Source organism: Halichoerus grypus, chromosome 10, assembly GCF_964656455.1.
Source record: "Halichoerus grypus chromosome 10, mHalGry1.hap1.1, whole genome shotgun sequence".
NCBI lineage: Eukaryota > Metazoa > Chordata > Mammalia > Carnivora > Phocidae > Halichoerus > Halichoerus grypus.
In genome coordinates, this window is record NC_135721.1 from 61,155,593 (window position 1) to 61,181,354 (window position 25,762).

The 25,762-nt window shown below is 38.3% G+C and overlaps 1 long non-coding RNA gene across 19 annotated transcripts in view; it reads right to left on the reverse strand.

Moving 5' to 3' along the window:
• Positions 1-25,762, reverse strand: part of LOC118533483 (uncharacterized) — a 595,288-nt gene that overhangs the window by 232,126 nt on the left and 337,400 nt on the right. For 5 of the 19 annotated variants that reach the window (XR_013441791.1, XR_013441792.1, XR_013441795.1 and 2 more), the window contains one exon: positions 25,310-25,334. The exons of 11 other annotated variants lie outside the window; for them this stretch is intronic. This is a non-coding gene — a long non-coding RNA (uncharacterized LOC118533483). Of the gene's footprint in view, positions 1-3,019; positions 3,163-25,309; positions 25,335-25,762 lie in introns of all 19 variants that reach the window. 3 more of the 19 variants (XR_013441793.1, XR_013441798.1, XR_013441800.1) reach the window with 1 other exon arrangement.

The window sequence follows — 25,762 nt, forward strand, 5'->3', positions numbered from 1 at the left end:
CTCACAGATCCTAAATTACAACAAGGAATCGCCAATACCTGAGGCTGTTCTTAGAATCAACCTCTTCACAGCAATGTCGACTCACCAAGATTCTATGGGTAATGGTCTTCTGAAATTCTGCGGTTCTACGTATGGAGCATGCAGTGATGTAATGAAACCACCTGCCCAGTACAAGTGCCTGTGCTTGAAAGTAGCAAAGAGTGTCATTTTAATTTCCATTGATTTACTTATAATAATGACAGTTGAAATTTTTGAGTGCATACCACATGTGAGACTTTGAACATAGTGTACATATAGTCTCCCTGATCCTAAAAACTGTGCAAGGTACATATTACATATTATCCTTGACTTCAGACACTTGACTTTTCCCAAGGCCACCTAGCTGGAAAGTGGTAGGACTCCAAAGCTCATTCTCTCCTCTTACATTATTCTGCTCTCTATGTGTTTCTGAGCTGGGGACCACCCATGCCTGTGTTCCCTTCAACTCTGAGTCCTATTGCTCAAAACAGTTCTAAGTGGCAAGGCCCAAGAAGGTAGGACTATCCTTCCTGACATCCACCTTAAAGGTTGACTGCATCCCACTTTTCTTTAAAACCATTTAGGAATCTGTCATTCATAAATTTGTCCAAACCCTTTTAAAATCCATTTATATTTCCTGCTAGTATCACCTTTTAGGATAATGAGGTCCCTTGTTTTATTACCCACTGTGTGAATTAGTGTTATCTTTCAGTTGTCCTTAACTGACCTTCATCAAGTTTCAGAGGGCATCACCTCCTCATTTTCCCCAGGCTAATGGACCCTTAACTATCCTTAGATCGTCCATCTAAGACGACAGAACATTTAGAACAAGAACATGATTGCATCCAGGAATGACAGCATTCCTTGGCAACTAAATGGTAAATGTTGGGTGGTGTTGGGATTGTCAAAGATGCTTCCTTCCACCTGAAATAAGATACACTGTGTCTTAGGAGGCTGCCTACCAAGCAGCAGTGCCCTCAATGGTCCTGCACTAGCACATCTCCTAAACCAACCAGCTTGTGAGGCTTTCCACATGAATCTCAATAAACCCCTAAACTGCTGGCATCAGATTAAATAAAACTCAGGTAAGGGATGGGGGTCTAGACAACTATTGAGAGTAAAATAGGATGATGATTGTAAAGGCATTCAGTTGTAGAAAACCATAATGAGAATGGATTCAGGTACAGGGAAAGGTGATAGTCCATCCCTGGAAACTGGGCACACAGCAGACACATGACTAGGAGGAACCTCCTTACTGGAATTAGAGCACAAAGTCGAGCAAAACTGTTTTCCAGGCAAGTGACTTTTCTTAGACTCATGAGAATCAATATGTATTTTGATGTGAAGAAAATATTCTCCGATTGCAGGGAAGGAGAAGCGGTAGTCTTCTCATTTTATATGCACTGAATGTATTGAGGAGTTGCTGCTCATTGCGGTATGAACACGGAACAGTACAACTTTTTTCTAGCACCGCCCACCACTCTACGATGTTAAGCCCCCTCTCCCCCTGATAAATGGTCCTCTTCATATCTTGCTGTTCCATAACTCTTTAGTCTCTTTTAGTATAGATCTGTATCATTTAAGACTCACTCCTACTTATTTAAAAATTTCAACATCAAATATGATTCAAGGTTCTCTCCCCAGCCCAGGCTAGAGCCCTTTGTGGCCTCTAACAGCCTGAAGTAAGGATGAGGAGACTGAGGCAGAAACATCTTCTCATTACATAGCTTCTCTTCTCCAGGGCCACTGCACACTGCCAAGCTGGCTGAGCACTGCATGATTCCAGTGGTGCCACTCACAAAAACTACTAGGCAGACAGTACCCTCTCCACCAAAGTTATTCCAACAAAGAGCCCTGTTACGTTAGTGACATTCCTGAAAGTTAAGCAGTGCACAATACGTGTACCTGTTCATGGCCAACCTGCCAGCTCCCCTAGTTTGTTGGAACAGGAGAGGAAAGAGAAGCTAATGGGTCAACATCTTCCTATTTAACTGTGAAAGGTTTCAGATGATTGCCCTGCTTTTCTGGCCTTCTTTGTCTTCTGAGTGAGGAGAGACCATATATGCACCTCCCTCTCCCTCTCCTTTTCTCTCATAGGGTACTCATGTGGGCCCTGTGGGGGCTGGAGTCAGGAATACATACTGCACGGTTCTCTACCAGAGACTTAGCTCTGGCTCCACTGTTCCAAACCTTCCACCCTCATCTTTAGCTTCCTCCAAAAAGTGTTCCAATCAAGAGTGGGGTCAATATAACAACATTCCTATTCCTTACATCTCTACAGCACCTCCCCATACATGCACACCACCACCACTACAAAAAAAAAAAAAAAAAAAAAGGTTTTGAGTATAGACATTCATATTCTCAATAGATTAAAAAAACATAACTTTCAATTTTCCTTGAAAATCATCAGATCCATCTTCTTACTTTTATTCAGCATTAGACACTGTGCAGTTTATCAACTTAAGACTGAAAAAAAAGTGAAGATTAAGTTGTATCCATTTATGTAGGTTGGTGGAAATGCATATTTTGCAAGCATCTGATCAGATGCTCGGTTTCCTTCTCTTGCTATCTGTAATGACATACATAGAGCTATGCTCAAAGTTATAAATCTTTTTCACACGGACTTACTAGAAGTGACTAAAAACTAACTTAACCTGTATTAGATATAGTTCCGGATCTGCAGACACATTTAGGCTCTCTTTAAGCAACAAATTGAAGCCATCACTCTACCTAGAAGTCAAATCTGTTCATTGTCCTCACTGATTAAAATTTAGAAAAATCTGCCTAAAATAAATCATTCATGTAAATTAACCCTCAAGAGATGCTCTCTTTGAGCCTGGGCACTATTTACCTACAGAACAGTTTGGCACAGCTACCAGTGACATCAAGAAGCATTCGGGATGAACAAGTGCTGAGTCACTTTAAAACTAACAAAGTAATACAGGCAGTTATCACCCAAATGCATTATTTATCACAGGGGCCTCCTGACGCCTGTGCTTACCGAGGAACCCTCCTGTGATATTGAAGGCCAAGGCATCTCCTCTCCTTAACAACAGTGTTGTATCTTTGGCAACTCGAGCAGGAACTCAGAAAATCAATACCACTTCATGAGCCAGGTCTTGGTCTTCTCCTTTTACGAGGATTCTGTCAATGCAAGGGGCCATTACTGTACTTTAAAGGCATGATATAAAATTGCTTCGACAAGATATAAGACACACCGTTTGCAAGAACCTGGTGAGAGTATTTTAGTCAAAGTTAAATAGTTTCATCACGTAATTACTTCAATTGGCAAAGCTCCAGCTGAACACGCTCTCGGAGGGGCTGTGCCTTCTATTATGGGTGGGGTATTGTGAGGGAGGCCTGTCGATTGGATTCAGGTTGTTCTAAACAAGGTCAAACTGCTAAAATGGAGGCAGAGCCCAGCATCAATGCCATTGGCAATGACACTGCAACAACAGGGCTGACAAGTTGCTCTCTCTTTTTTTTTCCCCCCCTCCAACTAAGTGGTCTGAAAGTAGCTTTAGTTTTATGGCTATAAAATATTTCACCCTGATTTGCAGTCTGGTAATTCATTTTCTAAGGACTGTTTAGAATTTATTCAGGGGGAAAAGGAAACTGTTGGTTTCTCTAACCGATTCCCATTATATGACAAAATTTAACTTTTGTATTTTATGAGGTTTTATGTGTTCCACTAAAACCATTAGCTGGTTGTCTCCTCATGATAAAATTTAATCACTTATATAATACCTTAAAAGCCAATGACAGTTTTGCATGTATTTATGTTTTCTTTCATTTAAAATATGTGGGTGTCATAAAGATAGCTCTTATTGGGGGGAAGAAAGGGGCTGGCACTAAAAAACAGAAAATCTGTAAGTACTGAGCCATTATGTATCACACAATAAGAATGAAGCACTGTAGCCTACAAACTGCATGAAATTTGAGAAAAAGTGTTTGCTAATCCATGACCACCATTCATATTTCAATGATTACCTGAGTGCACCCAAGCTCCACATTTAGCATTATTCCCATATAAAGCTACTTGACTGCTATGAAATTTGGCAATTTAACAAAAATTTTAATAATAACAATGACAAATAGACTCAAAGGACATGCATGTACACCTTACAAAAATGTCTCATAGAAATTAATTGCATTAGCCTGCCCTTCGTAATCAGAGATGCGCTCACAATTCCACTTCCAAGTAACACTTCCCAAATTTGGATGGTTAATAAGGATAGAAGAAAAGTGATTTTCTCTCCCCCTCATCCCACTTCCACCTACAGAGTTCCAATTATGGCATCACTTAATCACCACACATATTTATTTTAGAGTTATTCAAATGCATTATGAATTTATATGTCTATTATTAGATTTATTGGTGCTAATGATTTGGATTTAAATAGCACTTTTCTTCCTGAGGCTATAACAGTTTTTCCTGAATGACCTAATTCATTCTTTCCACATGCCTCAAATGGGAAGTAGGAAAGGGTCAACCCATTTGGCTCAGGACAATCTTAACCCACAGATCAGAAAGAATTAACTTAGGCTCCATATATTCCAGTAGTAACAGATCAAGGTATTGGCTGGATTTTTAAATGCAAGGAATGCAGGCACCACAAAAATATTGTTGATCATCTTATGTCTGACATAAGAAATATTTGTTTAATAAGTGAATAAATGAATAGATGGATCCATTGAACAACCAATCAGTCACTGAGAATTCTGATAGAAATCTGCAAACTCTTAAAGCTAATAGAAGTAAAAGCTGGGGTGTTTGGCAAACTATTCTCATCAGTTGCAAGGTGTATATGATCCTTTTTCAAAAGACACAAATGGCATTCCTGGGCTGATGCACAGGTGTGGATGGGTATATGCCACCACAGAGATGGTTTTAGAAGAAGAGGAATATTCACCAGCCCGCCTCCAAAATCTTTCCTACCTTTAAAGGAATGAACGAATTTCCCTATCAGGAAACAAACTTTTCCTTCCATGATGAAACAGAAGGCCTGAGATAGAAATGTTTTTAAGAAATTATATCAGAGTAGTCTGTGCTGCGGGGAGAGGCAGATTTACTACGAAGCTAGCAAGCCTCAAGCATCAGGGTCTCTATCTATACAGACCCCTCCCAGAGCCCTGGAAGGACCGTAGCAATGAGTCTTCGTGGTCATATGTTTTGTCAAATTTATGAAAGTAAGTTATTTTCGTGTTCTGTTTTTATAAAAACACTTATCCTTCAAATCGTATAAGTTTCATACCCCACAAATCCTGGATTTCCCCCTGGCTGTGGGGACAAATCTATTCTAAAATCTCAGTGGTGCAATACAACAAAGCTTTATTTTAGATTCCTGCTTCATCTTCCACAGGAGTTAGCAGTAGCTCTGCTCCATATGGTCATTCAGGTTTCCAACTGAGGAAGGTTCTCACCACCTCTTGACACTGCTATCTCAATCAGGGCCTACTAGTACTGCAGTGGCGGGGAGGGGGGGGGAAATGGAAAACTTATACCACTGCAAAGTATTTTAATCAGAAATGACACTTATTTGCTTATCTTCAGAACCCATTGGCCTTAACTAGTATGTGGTCAAACTGAGTGCCAAGGGAAGCTGGGAAAACTTCCTCTGTGCCCAGAAAGGAGAGGATAACTGAATGTGGGGAGCACTATTAATCTCTAACCCAAAAAGTAACCCTCTGATTTTGTTTTACACCAAAGTTTATTTAATGTGGATATGTAAGGTGCAAGGGCATTAAGACATTTAGTTCCTAGAGAGTGGGAAAGCAGAACTCATCTTAAGAATGCCAATCTCAGAAAAAAGTTACTATTTCAAGCACTCTCAAACTTATCTGGAGAGATTCAGACATAGGAGGAAAGATTGAGAGACCAGATCCTGGTGTTGCTAGGACTCATCCACTGCTCAGAAGGATCCCAGGGTATTTGGATACACTAGTTCCACACAAAATACCCATATTTATTGTGATGAAATAGCTCAAAATTCCTCAATGATCTTCCCTTGTCTAAAGAACAGACAAACTCATTAGCATTTCAGGTCCTCCAAAACCCAAACTCTGTTTAGTTTTCCTGCCCCTTGTGCTTCCCAGTCCACTTCCAAAAAACACAGTCACACTGAACAACTCATCGTTCTCTGAGTACTACATTACTCTATCTACCTTTTGAATGCACATGCTATCCTCCACATTAAATGTGTAGATATCCTTCTCTTATGCATCTGATGAACTTGTTCTTCGAATGGAAGTTCAAATATCATCTCCCATGGGAAGCATGCCTTCCTTACAGGTCCTAGCTAAGAGATGAAAGTTCTACCACTGTGTTCTATTTATCTTTGTTTTTATTTCAGTTTCATCATATATCTTCTTGTTTATAGACACAATCTCTTTCCAGTTAGACCATCAATCTCATCCATGGGGGAGACCAGAGCTTCATCCCAGCACTCAGTTTAAGCCCTTGGCAGATGGTTAGAATTTAATAAATTATTGTTGGGTGACTAAATGAATGAATGACGAGGGAGGGGGCATAGCAACTAAAGGGAATCTTAGGATTGTCAAATGAGGCTGATACAGGTGATCCCAAAGTTAGAAAGAATGGCCCTGTTTTGCTAGGGCAGATACTGCTCACTCCGGGACATGTGTCCACATGTCTATGCAGGACCAAGCACTGTAATTTTCGAGTGCTATTTAGTGCAGGTGTTTCCATAATTGGGATGAAGTGAGAAAATTCCATGCTTACTAGCCCTAAAAGTCACCCTTCCACTTGGGTAATGCAATGGTCCTAGCTTTAAAAGATGTATGAATTGCTTTTCCCCAGATGGACCCAAGCAGAGAGGGGATGTACTTTCTAAAACTGCACAGTTATTGACCTTCCACTGTAGCAAATCTGCAAATGTCAAAGCAATGAGTGTTTCTAAGGAGAAAACTACTGTTTAAAAACAGATGTTTAAAATATAGGGCCTTGAGAGCTGCCCTCTCTCCAGACAGGCTTGCTAACAATACTGAGAAGTACAGAATACAAACATATATCATTTCCCCCTTTCCTCTCCAAGACTAAAGAAAGGATGTTGAATGGGTCTTTGCCTTTGTTTATTCAACTTAAGACTGAAGAGTGAATTCCTAAAATCAAGATGAATCCCAGGACAAGAGAAGGTCAAATGGCACCATGACACTGGGTGTGTGTGTGTGTGTGTGTGTGTGTTTGTGTGTGTGTGTGTGTAATAATGCCACAGGTTTGTGTAGTGCCTCTGATTCTGCAAAGCTCCTCATCATTCTAATTAGATCCTTAACTAATGTTGGCAGGTTCCAAGAACTGGTTGGATTAGACCCATTTGGCAGGCGGAAAGTCCACCACCAGGAAGGTTGTGACATTCCAAAATATTGGTAAAAATGGAGGGGTGCTCCCAAAGGTCGAAGAGAAGGAGAATAACTGGATTGTTCATTTTATTTTGAGGGAGTCACATCGGTGGAACTACTACCAAGTTACTACTCTGGGTGCATGGATGATGTGAGGGAGGCCTTACTCATCTGAGAGTGTATCTCTGAATTATTTATTCATTCAACAAACAACGTTGAGTATAACTCACATTTTAGCATTGTCTAAGGATAGGACATACAGAAATAAGTAATGGGCCAGCTTTGAGTGAGCTTATGGAAACAGCCAACTGATTAGAAAATGATGGGGAAGTTCAGTGATGCTGAGGCAGCAAAGAATCGTGGAAACACAAAGGATCAACTGTACATTCTCCATTCTTGAGGGAAACAGGGAAGGCCCCCTGCAGAAAGCAGCACTTGAATAGGGATGCAGAGAAATTAACCGTGTGAATAAGAGAAAAACACACTTTCTAGGCAAAAGAGACCCATGAACAAAGGCACAACACAAGAAATAAAATATCTGTGCAACACAAATCATTTGGGTGGGTAGACTACAAAGGCAGGAAATGTAGAGAAATGATGGACATGAAGAAATCCTGCAATCCAGTTGTTCCCTCAGGAAATAAAAGTTTCCTCAGAGGCCTGTTGGGAGGACTGATGACTGGTTTGGTTGAGAACAAACATTTAGACATCTGTGAAATTAACCCTTCTCCTTCAACCTGTAACAGTGTCAAAAACAGATTTTACGTATTGGGGCAAAGGCCTCAGGCCCAGCATAAAAGGCCATAGCAAGAAATTGCTGCTACAATTCAGTAAAAGTTCTTTTTTCTTGTCTGAGTGCACTTTGGCAGAGGGAGATGCCCATTGAGGGACTGCCTCACACTAGGACGGAGAAGGGGGGAATTCCCTGCTCCTATGGCAAAAGGAACTCTCCTGCTTGTGATATGGCAAATGTATTTCACAGAGGAAAACGTTTTTTCATCCCATAATGAGAGAGAGTCATTAAGATGCAAATGTATTCTGTAGAGGAAACAGTGAATAAGGGCTAAATGGCTAATAGCAGAGCCATTTCTAAGAGCAGACTTTGCAAAAGAAGGGGAGGGGCAGGTGTGGGAGGGCTGTGACAGGGAGGGGATGGGTGGCTGTTCTATTGCCCAAAGCCTACCACATCCACACCTCATACCTTGGGCAGGTTTGATAACAGAATTAGGAGGACTACCTTAGGGCAGGAGTCAGACCACTTTTTCTGTGAAGGGCTGGGCAATAAATCTAGGCTTTACTCACCTCTGCCATTGTAGCTTGAAAGGAACCATAGGCAATATGTAAATGATGAGCATGGCTGTGTTCCCTTATTTACAGAATTAGTGGGCAACTCTGGGCTTACAGGCATAGTTTGCTGACCTCTGTCTTAGAGCAATAGTTCTCAAATTGTGGTCTCTGGACCAGTGGCATCAGCATCACCAGGGAATTTATTAGAAATGTAAATTCTCAGCCCCACCCCATACCTTCTGAATCTGAAACTCAGGGTCTAGAGTCCAGCAGTCTGTGTTTTATTGACAATGTAAGAATCAACCTCACTCTAAGTGGTAGTTCTTGAAGTTAGTAGTTTGTTGAAGACAAGGTGTCCAACCACACCATGGGCATTTACAATCAGAAGGAAATCTTCGTTGTTAAAGAGTGTCGTTTTGACTAAATAGAAAGTAAGGTGTGAGAGCATGTGTTATAAAAGCCAAAAGATCCTCTGCAAGTGTCCTCATTCATCTGACGGGCAATTTTTGTAACCCATCAGCTAAAACCAATATGGCAGCAATACATCCTGCCTGGGTTTGAATTGATCATAGAAAGAATTCCAGAAAACACTAAGAGCAGCTCTGGTTAAGGAGAAATTTGTAGATGACAGTCTTGGTTTCCTTAATGGAAAACCAACATGGCTTTCTTCAGCAAATGGTGAACTAAGTATTAAAAAGGCATTAAGCTGCTTCCTTTGTCGATGTCAAGTATGCATTCAAATTCAAGACAGCATTTAAAATATTAAAACATCTAGCAATTTTATTACTAGCTCATTTAAAATGGCGACCATGAAAAATTTAATTTAAGCTACCCAATAATGGCTCATGAGACACTTAAAAATACACACACAGATAACTGAATTTTTAAAGTAAGTTCCTTATTAACTTCTTTCCCCTCATCTATTACCATTGCTATTTTCCAGCTGTATAAACAGTCTGGAGAGTATGCCCTGAATGAATTCACCGTTCAGAAAACAACATAATTACAGCCATTCCAGCAAACCGAGTGCCAAAAAAGTTACAAATTAATTGAAGGTTAGCATTGAAAATTAACTCCTAGTCAGCTTGAAGTCATCTTTTAGGCTACTTTCTATAGAATTAAATCGAGAACACACTCCACATCACTTTCGTTGACAGAGTTTTAAAGATCAGGTGGACAAATGGCCTTCTACCCAACTAACTACTTTCCTGTGATCTGATATTGCCAATCCCAAATGATGCCTGCCAATAGTACCTTAGAACATGCTTATGATTTATGCACAGGGCAGAACTACTTCCTCTTCTCCTATAAATACCCAGGCCTTAGAAAAATACCAATTTATCTTGCCCCATTCTATTTTGTTAGAAACCACTAAGAAACCACATCATCAAAAAACATTTTTCCCTTTTTTTATCATTTTATTTTTTTCATACATACAAACCATTTGCAAAAATAGTACAAAGTATCCCCTATAAACCTCATCTAGACTTTTCAAATGTTAACATATTTACAATATTAATTAATGTTAATAGCCACAGTTCAATTATCAAAATCAGGAAATTAACATAAAAATTCAAAACCATTATCTAATTGACAGACCTTCAAATGTTACCTATTATCCCTCTAATGCCCTTTTACTGGTGCAAGATCCAATCCAGGATCACTTGTGGTATTTGTCATGTTTCCTTAGTTTTCTTTAATCTGATTATCAGTAAATTTTAAATCCAATAAGCATCCACTGAGTGCCTAAGCTGTGCCAAAATTGTGGTAAATTCTGAGGATTCAAAAATGGTTCTGGACTTTGAAACACTTATACTTTATTGTGAAAATCAAAATAAAATCAAAGGCTAAATGTGGGAGAATGTACTAAAGTATTGCTTCTTTTAGGAAAAAAATAAAGGAACACTATTTAGATTTGAGGGGAAAAAATGGACATCATTAATGAAGACCTTGACCCAAAAGGTTCTTGGTCTTCGCTTCCAAAAAATAATCGTTCATGAATGAAAGAACATCCAGAGAAAATGTATGCAACTGTGAGCTACTAGATTGTCTTTGTGGTCAATGTTTTTATTCCTTGCACCTAAACAAGGCTAGGCAAACAGAAAGTCTCAGTAAAAGTCAAATAATGTGGGGATCTGGGGTCATCTGGGAAGACTACCAGAAGATTTGGAACATGCAAGTTATCTCTACGTGTCAGCCTGAAAGCCCCTCTTGATACTGGAGAAATTCATTCAAACTCCAAATTAAATAAAAGTTCATGGGCTAATTACCATCTGAGGGCCTTTTTCTTTTTGTACTGCTTTGAAACAGGGTGTGTGGAAACATACTGTAAAATACTTGGCAAAAAAACAGAGATTTTGGCTCAAGGTTTTTTTGCATGCATGCCAACTGGTCTCTCCATTTACTTCATTTCTTTAATATCAAATTTCATCTCTCCATGGCTCATATAAAGCCTTATTTGGTGAGATTTCTAGAATCTTGGAGTTGAGAGGATATAGATTGCTAGTCTAGCACCTTAAGTGATTCATAAGTCCTTTATCATATCTCTTATAACACTTGCAGCAACTCCGCACTCACCTAGCCCAAGTAGCTTTAAGAGTATCTTCCTGATATTGTTACAAAACCACCACACTCTCTAACACTCACCTCCTTGGTACTGACACTATATAAATGTCCAAGAGTCACACAGCTTTTCTAGTAGCTGCATCACAGTGTTGACACATGATGAGTTTTCAGAATCAATTAAGCATCGTGTCTTTATAAAATGTGCTACTACTGTTCAGCTTTGTTTTTGTTTTTTTTGTTTTTGCATTATGTACTAAAGCAAAGGACTTGGAGGCCCTACATGTATATTACATTCATCTCTTATGGGTTCCAATTCATTATATTTGACCCATGGTTGCAACCTTTGAGACCTTGTTGATCATGAAGCAAATAAAAGAGTTACTCTGCCTTTTTCCTGTCAGTCAGACAAGTAAGCCATCTATGTTATCAAAGTCATTGTTAAAAGTATGGAACAAAATCAGACTATTGACAGAAGCCAAACCTAGTTAACTCCCTAAACATAAACTTTGCTTCATTAAGTAGCGTACTTTGGCATGTGATTAAATGGTTACAGATGTACTCATCTCTTGTCCTACCCACATTTTACCACCTTTGTTTGCAAAGATAAACAAGATTTTACCAAATATGTCCCTGAAATCCAAGTTCACTAGATCTTGCCCTGGTCTATCACAAAACGAAAATGGCTTAGCTTGAAAGACTTGGTGGCAAGACATGAAATGAACCATAGGTAAGTTGAGAATGTTTCACATGCTCTCCTCAGAGATGAATTAAAACTGCATGATAATTAGGTGGCTGACTTCCACCATCACCAAAGATGAGTTGTTTATTATCCAGCTGTGTTATCTACACCTGAAATGCAGCATCCATGTTCTCTCACTAAAAACACTATTTTTATTTCTCTATCTCTTTTCTTTTTTTTTTTTTTTAACTTTTAACAGAAGAGCCTACATCATGATTTTCACTGATTTCTTAGAACATTCTCTTGGCATTGTGTCTCCCTTTCTCATGCAATGTATCTTTCCAAACATTGGAATAGCTTTCCCTTACCAGAAACATGTATCATGAGTTTAACTTCACTAAGTCTGAGGAGTTATGTAAACCTCTTTGAATTAGGGGGTGCCTGGGTGGCTCAGTCGTTAAGCATCTGCCTTCAGCTCAGGTCATGATCCCGGGGTCCTGGGATTGAGCCCCGCATTGGGCTCCCTGCTCTGGCAGGAAGCCTGCTTCTCCCTCTCTCACTCCCCCTGCTAGTGTTCCCTCTCTCACTGTCTCTCTCTCTGTCAAATAAATAAGTAAAATCTTTAAAAAAAAAAAAACACCTCTTTGAATTAAAATCTCAAATTGTCTTTAAAATGTTTTTCACACTCAGCTTACATGCTGGCATATATGTGAAGCCACACACATGATTTCTTATGTCCTGCCCAGGTATTTTCTTCTTCAACTAGTGAATATCTGTTTCATGTTTCTTTTTTCTATCTTCCAACTTGGTCTGCTTTAGTATAATGTTTTATATTTCCTGGTGAAACCAAAGTTAGAATACAAAGTGGTTATGGTGCAAATGCGCAGATTCTTTGGAAACACAGTATAACCATTTTTATAAGCCACACAAAGGACAAGAATTAGCTAATTAGCATATGAGGCTGAATTGAACCAAGAATCTCAGGTTATTTCTAATGAGCAGTGAGCTAATATTGGTAAGATGCTTTTAGATTTTTAACTTAAAACACTTTGCCAATGAAAGTATAAAGATTACAAATTTCCTGAGCCATCTGATCCCTTTCATAAAGTAATGAGTTCAAAAAGTTTAGATGGATGGGGGCGCCTGGGTGGCTCAGTCGTTAAGCGTCTGCCTTCGGCTCAGGTCATGATCCCAGGGTCCTGGGATCGAGCCCCACATTGGGCTCCCTGCTCCGCGGGAAGCCTGCTTCTCCCTCTCCCACTCCGCCTGCTTGTGTTCTCTCTCTCGCTGTGTCTCTCTCTGTCAAATAAATAAATAAAATCTTTAAAAAAAAAAAAAGTTTAGATGGATGAATGGATATAGATAAATAAGGAATTTATATCTCTGTCTACTATTCATAAAGAAAAATTTCTCTCTTCACGGAGGCCCATTTAAATAGATGTTATTCCATTTGCAGTTCAGATTGTGGCAAATGAAAAGTACAAACAAATAGCATATACAAATATATAACCTATATTGTTTAAAATGTTCACAATGGTAAGTTCTGGAGATCTAATGTTTAGCATAGTGATTACGGTTAATAATATTGTATTATATGCTTGCAACTCGCTAAGAGACTAGATCTTAAATATTCTCACAAGAAAGAAACTATAATTATGTTATATAATGAAAGTGTTACCTATGGTGGTAATCATTTTGCAGTATATAAGTGTATGAAATCAACATGTTGTACCTCTTAAACTTATACAGTGTTATATGTCAATTATATCTCAATAAAGCTGGAACAAATATACATACTCACAATCAAAGCTGAACTGGTCTCTTCATCACTGACAGGCTATCTCGTAAAAGAATTCAAGAGCAGGATTTGTCATAGTAATGCCTATTTATTTATTTATTCATTTATTTATTATTTTATTTATTTATTTATTTATTTATTTATTTATTTATTACTTATCACAGCCAAGTCCTTTACATTTATTAATATATTTAATTTTCAGAGCAGTCAGATAAGGCAGGTGTTAATTTCAAATCCCATTTTACAAACACGGAAACTGAGGTTTCCAGGAGTTAAATCTCCTCTGATATTTCAAATATCATGACGATGATCCGGGATTGATACCCAGCAGCCTTATTCCATATGTTTTGTTTTCTACCGCTACATCACTGCATGAAAGTTGGTGGGAAATGTAGTAAAATTTCGACAATATCTCAAACACAGGAGATATGCAAAATACATTCAATACTTTTATTGCATTATCCCATTTAACCCTTTCAACCTTCCTGTATGGATAATGATATTATCATCCTCACCTTGCAGACAAGGATGAGAGCAATCAGTAAGAGATGTGTACACATGTTGAGACTGAGGAAACTACCTATTGTCAGGATATGTCATCATTGCATCATATAACATTTTGCTTGCTTGTTGTATTTAAGTGAAAAAAAAATACGAGTCCTGGTTCTCTGTGAAAGAAATGATTAAACATTAATCACACAATATCTAATTCCTCTACCTTCTGTGCTCCTCTTTGCACAGGAAAGAATGTAGTTCTCCAGCTACCCTCAAGTGAATCATTTTATTTATTTATTTATTTTATTTTTTATTTTTAAAGATTTTATTTATTTATTTGACAGAGACACAGCAAGAGAGGGAACATAGGCAGGGGGAGTGGGAGAAGGAGAAGCAGGCCTCCCGCCGAGCAGGGAGCCCGATGTGGGGCTCCATGCCAGGACTCTGGGATCATGACCTGAGCCGAAGGCAGATGCTTAGTGACTGAGCCACCCAGGTGCCAGTGAATCATTTTAATAATAAGAAGAGGAGGCGCCTGGGTGGCTCAGTTGGTTAAACGTCCCAACTCTTGATTTCAACTTATGTCATGATCTCAGGGTTGTGAGATCAAGTCCCATGTTGGGCTCCATGCTCAGCACAGAGTCTGCTTGGTTTTCTCTCTCTCCTCTCCCTCTGCCCGCCCCCTCCCCCAGGTGGCTCTCTTTAAAACAAACAAATAATTAAAATCTTTAAAAAAATAAAGAAGTGGTGCCTGGGTGGCTCAGTGGGTTAAGCATCTGCCTTCAGCTCAGGTTATAATCCCAGCTTGATCCCACTGGGATCAAGCCCCGCATCAGGTTCCCTGCTCAGCGGGGAGCCTGCTTCTCCCTCTTCCTCTGCCACTCCCTCTCTCTCTGTCAAATAAAAAAATGAAATCTTTAAAAAAAATAAAGAAGGAGGAGGAGGGGGGGGAGTTGGAGGGGAGGAAGAAGAAGAAGAAGAAATTAGCCCAATCTTTTATAATAGCCAAGAAGTCCACGGAAATCAGCAAAAGGAAATTCATCCCTCAGGGGATTTGTGGGTGGCAGGGAAGCAGGTAGAAGAGAAGACAAAGGATACTCTCCCCATCTCCATCTTAAGCAAATTCTCTGATCTGACGTGATTAATTCATAGATCTCTCTAAAGGAGTGTTTTCCGACCTCCTTTATCATCTTCTTAGACCCTAGTGGCTAAGAAATTCTCTGAAAAATCTGAGAGGTATCACTCTCCTTAACTGGTACCCCTTCTCTTGTTTAGAAAAAAAAAAAAGCCATGGAAGTGATAGTAATTCAGTTCCCCAAATGACTTTGTTCCCTGCTGACTGACCTCATTGGTAGGGGAGAGCGACATTATCTCTCACCTCAGATGCTTCCTTTAATGTAACATTGGTTCTTCTCTTGGCCTTCAGTAGTTTAAGCAAAGAGCCTCAGGATGGGAGCATAGGGGCTTGAGGAAGTAGAAAACATACTCCACAAAGGGCGGGCCCTTTCTGAATTATCACTCATTCTTCCCCAGAATGGTCGCTGTTTTTTTTTTTTTTTTTTTGAAAACATGAAGGATGTGTAAAGGACACATAAAACTTTAGTCAATAGGTCCATTATTATGATTGGCTGAAAACCATAAAATGCATCCATCAAGCCATTGTGTTGCATCTTGTGTTAAATTATGGTGATAAATAGTCCTTTATCCGTGACATCACCTACTAATCTATTCAAAAACTATTCACCACTGCCATTATGCATCACTCATGCTCCTGCCAGCTTGCTGAAAAAAATCTTCTACATGATAAAGCCACACACAAGATTGTGCTTGACTCTGCAGATGCAAATATTGTCTGCTATTTTCATGTCATACTGTGAAACAATTGCTTCTTCAGTTCCCAAAGTTATCTCAAATGTGCAGTAATGTCTTCAGCTCTCAGCTCTGGGCATTGTAACTCCTGTACTTTTAATTGTTTATAATTTACATCAGAACTGGACAGAGTCCATTTGCACTCATGCTGCTTTGTAACAATGGGATGACATATTTTTGCCACCTTGCTCTGGGTTGAATTAATCTTATTGACAAGCCTTTAACATAGAAATTTGGTGTGGATTGCCTTAATATTCTCAGGAGTTATGTAAAAGGATGGATCTGATTTTACACAAAATGTTCTTATAAAATTAGACATTTTTTTGTTCTCAGAAAATAATATTTATTACATGAAATCAAAAGAGGAAAGTATGAGTGTCTTTCAAATTCCAGTCTTAAGTGTAATAATCTGTTTAAACACAAACACACACACAAAACAGCATTATGTAGTTTTCTCTTCCTCATCTTGATGCTATATTAGGAGGTCCTCCTCTAAAAAAAAAAAAATCCCCAAAAAACCCAACTACCTAATTTTCTCAACTGACTCAAACAAGAAGAGATGAAATACAGAATGAAAGAGACCACTCATTAGAATTTAATTCCAAAAGTGGAGTCTAATATGCTTAATTTACTTTTAGCTTTAATTCAAAGAATCTGGGAAATTGTCTCTTGCTGAGCAACACAATGGAGGTATCTTAGCTCCTCCTTATTGTTTTAATCACATATGAGATGATTGGCTCACAAAGAAGAAATAAACAACTGCTCAAGCTTAAATGAGTTATATCCCATATCCATCTGCTATGCTTATTTATGTACTTTATTTTTTTTTAATTGCTTTTTTGATGGATGCATGGAAAAGGATTCACTAATATATTTATTGGGGAGAAAATAAAGCCAGATTTTCTTCCCTTCACTATTCTTAAATGCCCAACAGAACTGGTAGCAAAGTATCATTTACCTGAAAGTTTCTATTTAATGCATATTCTATCCAATCAGTCACGGAAAACAATAAAAAGTCAAATCACTTCAAAAATAGTGGCTTTCTCCCTTCATTGACCTCCTCCCAATTATCATCACTTACAGAATCCAAAGGAGTCACATATTGCAGGAAAGAAAGAAGTTCTAAAAACTGAACAATCTTCAGCCAGTCTTGACGGAAGTTTGGCTTCAACTCAACACTCAAAGTAAAATATATTCCGTCATCTCCCACTCTAATGTTCACACTCACGTGTGGTGTCTGTACAAAGAGTGGCTCTTGCCTTCTAACAGCAGTGGAAGGGGCCTCATTCAAAGGTCATTGTTCCAGTTTTCTTTCTTTATAAATTTTCTCCCTTCTAGCTCTTTCTCCTATTGCAAAAACTACATTTATTGTTGAGAAGAATCATATTTTAAGTACATCGAAACATCAAAATTTGCCTATCCTCACTGCTGAAAACACACGTACATGCACACACACACACACACACTCACACCATTCTTTCTCACTCTCGCCTCACACCCATATACTGACAAATCCCTGAATCCTCACCATTGTATAGTAACTGCTGTTCTTGCCACCTTTTTGCTTCCTGGTGGGTCTGTAATTGTCATCTCATCCCTGGAGCAACATCAGGATCACTCAATAAATTGATTGTCAGGGGATATTTGAAGAACAGAACAGCTTGAGCTCTAGAAGCCAAGTGCCTTATGGCCTCCAGCCCAGAAAAAGGAAGCAATGAGGATGAACAAACCTCATCCCATTCCACTCCTATAACACATTAATGAGAATTAAGCAAGTGAATTTCATTCCCTATTTCTACTCAGACAGCAAACAACAACATGAAGAAAATTAAAGAATTAAATAAAACTATCCCTGACATTCCTTTTCATTTAGAAGGAAATTGGGAATAAGATATCCAACTTTTAAAAAAGTTCACTTCATGTGAACTTCCTCATGTACAAGCAATTTGCCACTTGTTGTTTTGTTTTGTTTTGTTTTGCAGTTATAGCATGACTTCCCATTCAAAAATAATACTGTGGCAGGGATTCTTCTATTATTGCCCCTTATTGGAAATATTGTTTAAGTGGTATATTCTGAAGCTTCCTACTCTTGAGATTCTAATATGCATCTCTTTTAGAATCCTGTTATGCAAACAATGAATCATGGAACACTACATCAAAAACTAGTGACGTAATGAATGGTGACTAACATAACATAATAAAATTAAATTTAAAAAAAAAAGAATCCTGTTATGAAGGCGCCTTCTATGGTAGTAGCCTCTATTGGAAGCATCTTGTATCTTTTGCTAGGAAAAAGCCTGAGGAGACTAAATCTACATTCAAGATAGCCTCTGAGCAGCCACATCTGATTATGCTTATGGGGAAAAGATCAAGATTATGCAGAACTTCTGAACTCACATAAACTTTATTTCTGTTAAAAAATCATTGCAACAATCAATACAAGGGAGTCAGAGCAGAGATAGGAAAGTAAGAAGTATTGGTCCAGTGCCTACTCTGTGATTTAGCCATTAAAACTTATCAAATCATGCAAAATTGACTCTGTTAACCCCATTTTACAGACATGGAAATAGATACTGAGAAGTTAAGAAGATGAACAAAGTCAAGCAATGTGACTCCAAAATCCATATATTTTCCATCTTCTCATGCTACTTTTCAGATGTGATGAATCCTTAAATTAGAGCAGTATTGGTGGAAATGGTGAGGAGGGAATGAAGGTAATAATATTTCGATAAAAATGAGAAGAAAAGATTGAACGTGTTAATCTATATATGCTCTATCAATGCCAACACACAATTACACCTTTACTTCAATAGTAAATCAACAAGTATTTACAAAAGGTGCTTTTGTGCCAAGCACTGGACCCATGCTGGAGTTATGAAAATGCATAAGACACTATCCTGGAGCTTACAACCTAATGAGGAAGACACTTAAAAGGATCATTTCTGGGTTCTAAGTGCAGTTTGCAATACAAGTTTTCAAAAAAAAAAAAAAAAAGGTAGCACCAAAGTCGAGTCTTAAAGCATAATTTGGTCAGGGAGAGACGGGGGAGGCAGAAGCATGTCAAGTAGAGGAAACAACAGCTACAAAGTCACTGGGAAGCACTTCTCACGAAGGTAGAATTGCAAAGCCACATAGCCACACACTGGCCATTCTCTCCACTATTAAAGTGTATATAAATAAATAAGTAAATGAATAAATAAATATGTGAACAGACAAAATTCAAAGGCATAGCCATTCTTAAATACAAGTTAGACATTTCTGTGACCTGAAAGCAAACAAGTAATATAAATCCTTCAGGCCTTGTCCTGAAACTGTGGGTTTGCCACTCTGGAGCTGTGGATGCCGGCAGAAGAAGCTAGGAATTCCTGTTTCTGTGAGCAGACAGAGACATAAGGCTACACCCAGCGGCTGGACGGCAAGAAAGCCCAATGGGCAGTATCCCTTTTCCTGTTCAAGTTCAGAGCCAACTGGGAGAAAGAGAGAAAGAGAGGGAGGAGTCAGGAAGATAGATTTAAAAATGTATGCTCTATTACAGATAAAAGCTAGATTGGAGAGTGTAGCTTAGGTGTATAGTCAATTAGACTTGGTAACAGTCCCTCTAATTAGACAGATTTGTCTACCTTGCAAAAGCAGAATAGAGGTTATATCTTGGCCAAGAAAGCAGACCAAAATTTTCCTATCCCTGCCCATCCCAACTTGCTGGCAATTAAAAAAAAAAAAAAAAAAAAAAAAAGCCTAGAAGAGTCTAGGGCACATATGCTCACCCCATATCAAAGTCTCTAAGCAAATAAGTCATTCCCTCTGTCCTGGGGAGGAGTGAGCAATAGGATGGGGAAGCAGCCAGAAACATTACTTTAGTGGAGTTCTCTGTCACAGTCCTTTTTTTCCCAACAGTATTCTCTATCTAGGGCTATTATTTACATAGAGTTTGGTACCTAAGAGGCTGGAAGCATCAGACACATCCTCACAGCCATGAATGACTCAGTGGCAACATCTGTTTTTATCCTTTTCATCATGAGAAAAAAATGACACAATGCCTATCAAAGATCTACTTGTGAACTGGAATCTGGGTGAGTGGGTAGAGACAACTTCAAAATAGGGAGGGACATTAGAGAGGGATGAGCACAGAGGGACAGAAAGAAAATAAATCCCACTCAAGATCGGCTTGAAGACCAATTCCAAACCATATGAGAAACAAAAAGCTAGAAGAGCAAATCAAAAAAATTGATAATTGGAAGAACCTTGAAAAAATGAAAGTAATTGGACAATTTATAAGTAGTTTTAAAATAATTATATTTAATATCCTCAAAGTGATAAAGATATAAATAACATTCGGAACAAGTAACAAGGTAAAAGAATATTTTAAAGAAGAGTAAATAGAAAAAAAAGAAGAGTAAATAGAAATGAGAATGGGTATCTGTTTGAAAAAAGACTTAGAGTTTCAGAAATGTGACACACAGTATTTGAAATAAATAAAAGCAATAAATTGGATAAGCTCTAGACAAACACTAGCTGCAGAAAGAATTGAAGAGTTGGAAAATATAACTGAGGAATCAACTAGTAATCAGTAAATAAAGATAAAAATAGGAAAGGGCAGCTCTGAGACATTGAGAATTGAGGACCTTTACTACACTCTCATGGGCATCCAAGCAGAAGAGAACTGGGGGAGTGGCAGACAAGCAATATTGGGAAAGATGATAACCGAGAATTTTCCCAAATTTAATAAAGACCATGTCTTCTCAAATTGAAAGTGCACATCAAAAGTGAAGCGAGGGGGCACCTGGGTGGCTCAGTTGGTAAGCATCTGCTTTTGGCTGAGGTCATGATCCCAGCGTCCTGGGATTGAGCCCTGCATTGGGCTTCCTGATCAAGGGAAGCCTGCTTATCCCTCTCTCTCTGCTCCTTCCCCCCATTCCCACCCCGGCTCTTGCTCTCTCTGTCTTGCTCTGCTCTCTCTCTCTCTCAAATAAATAAATAAAATCTTAAAAAAGAGACAAGCAAGAAATAGAAAACTAAATTTACACCAAGGAACATTACAAAGTTACCAAGGAGAGAGTGCCAGCATGATGATATGATGAACCATGAGGATTACGGTAGTCATAGAGAGACACTGATAGGCAAGATATGAAAGCAGAACCAAAGATCACATAATGAAGAGTCACAATAGGTAGTAAGTATTTCATCCCATACTTGAGGAGAAGTGCCAAGAAAACTACACTGAGAGATGGAAGTCTGGAAGAAATGTTATCAATTGAGCTGAAAAAAAAAAAAAAAAAAAGGATGCTAGGGCCTAAACCAGCACAACAGGAGGGAGCATAGAGAGGACAGCATGATCTGAATGTTGTGACAGGATTTCTCAAGTTGTTGTATATGGGGAATGGTGGGGGGAGAAAATGAGGAAGTCAAGAATTATTCTCAGGGTTCCATCCAGGGTGATACCACTGGAGAGAGTGAACACACAATATGGAATACAAAAGACAGAACAGGGAGATGCCAAGTTCAGTATTATGCATGTGTAGTGTGGGGAACCTGGGGAGAAATTACTGACAAAATTATCCAGATATTTTGTTTTGCAAACTAGGAGACAGTTCTAGACTAGAATAAAGTCTTGGCTATCATCCACATAAAGATCTCTCCAACACTACCTACAAAGGTCATCAATATCGAAATCTACCAAGAGGATCTTATCAGTGGCAGCTCACTGGCTTGATGTGGAGCTATTTTCAGGGGAGGCAGGAGGTAAGGCATTGACTGAGTAGGCTGTGTAAGTGATAGGAAACTCAGATAATAAGAGAAAAGGGGATCTGATGACGGTGAACTTCAGCAACAGGACCAGCCAGGCAGCCAGCAGGGCGATGCTGGTATCAAAAAGCAAATAGGTGAAAGGCTGGGAAGCCCAGCCATACTGCAATGAGGGATTAGGGCTGAAATGAAAATGGCAGTTGAAAAACAGGGGGTGTGAAGAAGCTGAAAGAATAAGGTTATAAAAATTAGGAAAGCAGGAAAAAACAATTGTCTGCACATGAGGCAGGCAGTTGGAAACACTTGGCCAAGGTGAACTTTGTTTTGGCAGAACAGCAATAGCTGTTGATAAAATATATATATATATATATATATATATATCGAAGATAGGTTCCCAGGTTAATTTTGACCATGACTTAAACCTCTTACTGAGTGAACACCAGAGGCTCTGTGCAGTCCTTACAAATAAGAATTATACTTACCCACAGAATGTAAGTGTATTGCTATTGATTTTGCTCCACTATGACAATATGTGAATGAATAATGAAATGAAAGTTAGGATTTTTGAAAGCTAACCAGAATAAATCTTTACTTTCCCAGGATGAATGGCTAAGTGGCTCTTTTCAACACTTGGATAATGGTTTCTAAATGAAGGAATGAATATCAAGAGCTTAGAGTGTTAACTCAAGCTAAGACTTTGAGGAGACCTTTGGAAATATTTAAAAAGATAGATTAGTGAAACAGTGAGGCAGAGATTAAGTGAACATGCTTTCAGATCTGTCATGTGGCATTGCATCTGCCAGGTTATTTATTTTGCAGTGCCTACCCCATGATGAATCAAAATCACCTTTAGGAGAATCCTTATTGAATAACATTGAAAAAAAGTCAGAGATACTGGTCAGAAATATGATTTAATTCTTCAAGCAATAGAAATATTTTTAATACTTTCTTAGAATTATAATTGCATAATCACTACTTGATATATTTTTGGAGACTCTTTATTACTTTTTTAGTAAATAAGATTCCTATTGTATACACATATTTCTTCTCTTTTGTGTTTATTTCTGAATTTAAAGCCAAGATAAAGATATAGAGGTCTCTTAGAATATATCTTTTGCTTGAAATGATCCTTGAGGTGAAAAGGAGAAATGTACTGTCCCCCTAAGCAGTCAACATTTAAACTGTAGAATAAAGGAACTGTTTCAAATAAGGCACAGATTTCAGGGCTGTCATGAATGTCTGTGCATACTGTACACTGCACACCTCCAGGAGGCACCATTCACATGGAGTCTTTGTGAATGGTGCCTCCTGAAGTACTGCATGCACATCTGGTACAAGTGCATCTGGTGGCCCTAAGTTTTCCCCTCTTCTGCTATACCGTCTCTTAGATGGATAAGGTTTTATATGAGAAGAGTTTGGTACAACCCTAAATTTGGAAGTAAACACAGAGGGGTAAAAAAAAATCAATTTTAATGTCATGGTGGCTTTAGTTGGAAAGTCAGATGGATCTGGGGTTAAGTCTTAACTCTGCTACTTAGTAGCTCTATGAATTTAGACATACTATTTTAATTCTTTGAGGCTATTTCATCTGTAGAGTAGGGATAATAATCCCTTCTTAATAGGATTGTTGGGAGGGTAAAATGTGATTATGCAGCAGTTTTCACAGTTCTTTTCTCAGAGTAAGCATGAATAAAATATTAGATCATCATTATCATCATCATCATCATCATCATCATCATCTATAGACCTCTATATGAGCAAGCTTTGGAGGTTCCTACCTCCATTTCCATTCCATTTCATTCATTCATTCATTCATTCAACAGATTTGTAGTAAAATCCCATTAGAAGCAAGCCACTTGCAATAGAGAGTATAAAGATGAATCACAGAATGCTACCTGTATGGATAGGCACTCTAATAGGAGCAATCAGACATCATAACTCTATATGGAGTTGAAAGTCCTCATTGTCATTGAATGGCCACAGAACTGGGAAGCAATAAATCACTTTTGATTGGGATTAACTTAATACAGGGAATTAATTTAAGCTGGGCTTTAAAAGATGAATAAAGTTTTAACATTGAAGACTGGAAAAAGAAGCAGGCATTCTAAGTACAGGAAAGAGATACAACATAAAAAAGAGATCACTATCATTTCTTCAGACTTTAGGATAATAACATTCTATCATATATTCAGACCCTAAAATGTCTAACCCAGAGGTTTTAAAATATATCCTGTTTCCATGTGTGCTACTAGTGAGTCCTTAAAGTTGATAGGGATTTCATGGACAAATGGTTTGGTACTGCATAGTGGCGGAGGAGTTTAGTGAGGACCATGGCACCACAGCCTATATACTTCCTAGCTCTGGCATATAGACAGCAGTGCAATCTTAGCAGAGTCACTTCTCATCTGTGAACTTTAGTGTCTTCATCTACAGAATGAGGATGATGACATAGTCTCTCTAACTATGCAAAATGAGCTATCTAGAGAGCTTTAGCACAGTGCTGCGCTCACTATGCCAAGTGTTCAATAAAAGGTAGCCACTGTTATTTTATTTCTTAAAAACTTGAATTACAGGAACCACATATAAGTATAAAAAATCTCTAACTATCAAATGCATATAGTCCTGAAATTTACATTGTAGGCATTTTCCAATCATTAAAAAAAAAAACAACTTTAATTTTTGTCCTTCTTGAGTATCCCTCTAGAAAGTAGAAAAGGTACCATGTTTTCAAAGTTATCACATCACATGGCTTTTGTTGAATTAAATATTTGATATATTATCTTTTCTAGAACTGCATTTACTCTCCTTGAGTGACCTGCTCGATCCTGGGATAGTTTGTGAGTGAGCAGGGTTTTGGCATCACTGTCTCCCTCATCCCAACCCTGGGCACTCCCTCACTCTGCTGAATTCTTCGTACTGACTTGAATGTACAAGCATGTTAACAGGCAAGAGAAAATGAAGTGTGAGTGTCAAAACTAATTTTTACTCTAATAAATACAATGCCTAATAATATTCAATTTTGAGTATAAACACAGAAAAATATCCGAAGGGTAAAGGATATTTTATTTTCCATTACCTCTTTTGACAAAGCATGAAATTCCATCTTTGGGAAAAAAAGAAAGCCTCTGATAGAACATGTGCAGCTGAGTTCTATGAAAGGTTAACATGGAGACAAAAATGCTGACATCAATGATTGGCACTTGAGTGGGTACCAAGCCCCCCAAAGCTGATATCTGTATGATACAGTCCAATTGGGTAAAGCAGAGTTTGGCAAGGGGTAAAAAGTGGAATTGCATAAAATGAAGCAGAATATCACAGAGAAGTTAAATTCCCCTCAAATCTGATGTTCCAGGTTTGATACCCCAAAGCATTTCCATTGTATTCCACATCACCCCAAACAGCAATATCCACTCTTCATTTGACAGTTTCTAATATTCATACTTAAATGACTCTTAAAATGAGATATTTTTCTTTAACTGGAGAAAGGAATCACTTACCTTAATAATAATTTGAATTATAGCACTGGAAAGCCAAAAAAAAAAAAAAGAAAGAAAAGAAAAGAAAAGAGAGAGAGAGAGAGAGGAAGGACAAAAATTAAGAAAGCAAGGAATAAAGTTAAATCTATTTTTAATTAATTTAGTCCAATAAAGAGGAAAATTTAGGAACCAAAACTAATTTAATTTTATCTGTACCCATATTAACCAAATACTATTTGCTTCTCATTGCTTAGATAAAAAATAGCATTTGTGTCTTTTTTTAATAGGTGTGCTCCAAAAAGCACAGAACTGGAAGTCAGGAATCCTGGGGCTGAGTCTTACTTTAGTCACTATCTGTGCTACTGGGTATAAATCATGTAATCTCACTGGGTCAGCTTTCTGTTAACATGAGGTAGTGGAATTGGGCAACTGCTACATGTCCCAGGAATCTAACATCTAATAATGATCTCTTCT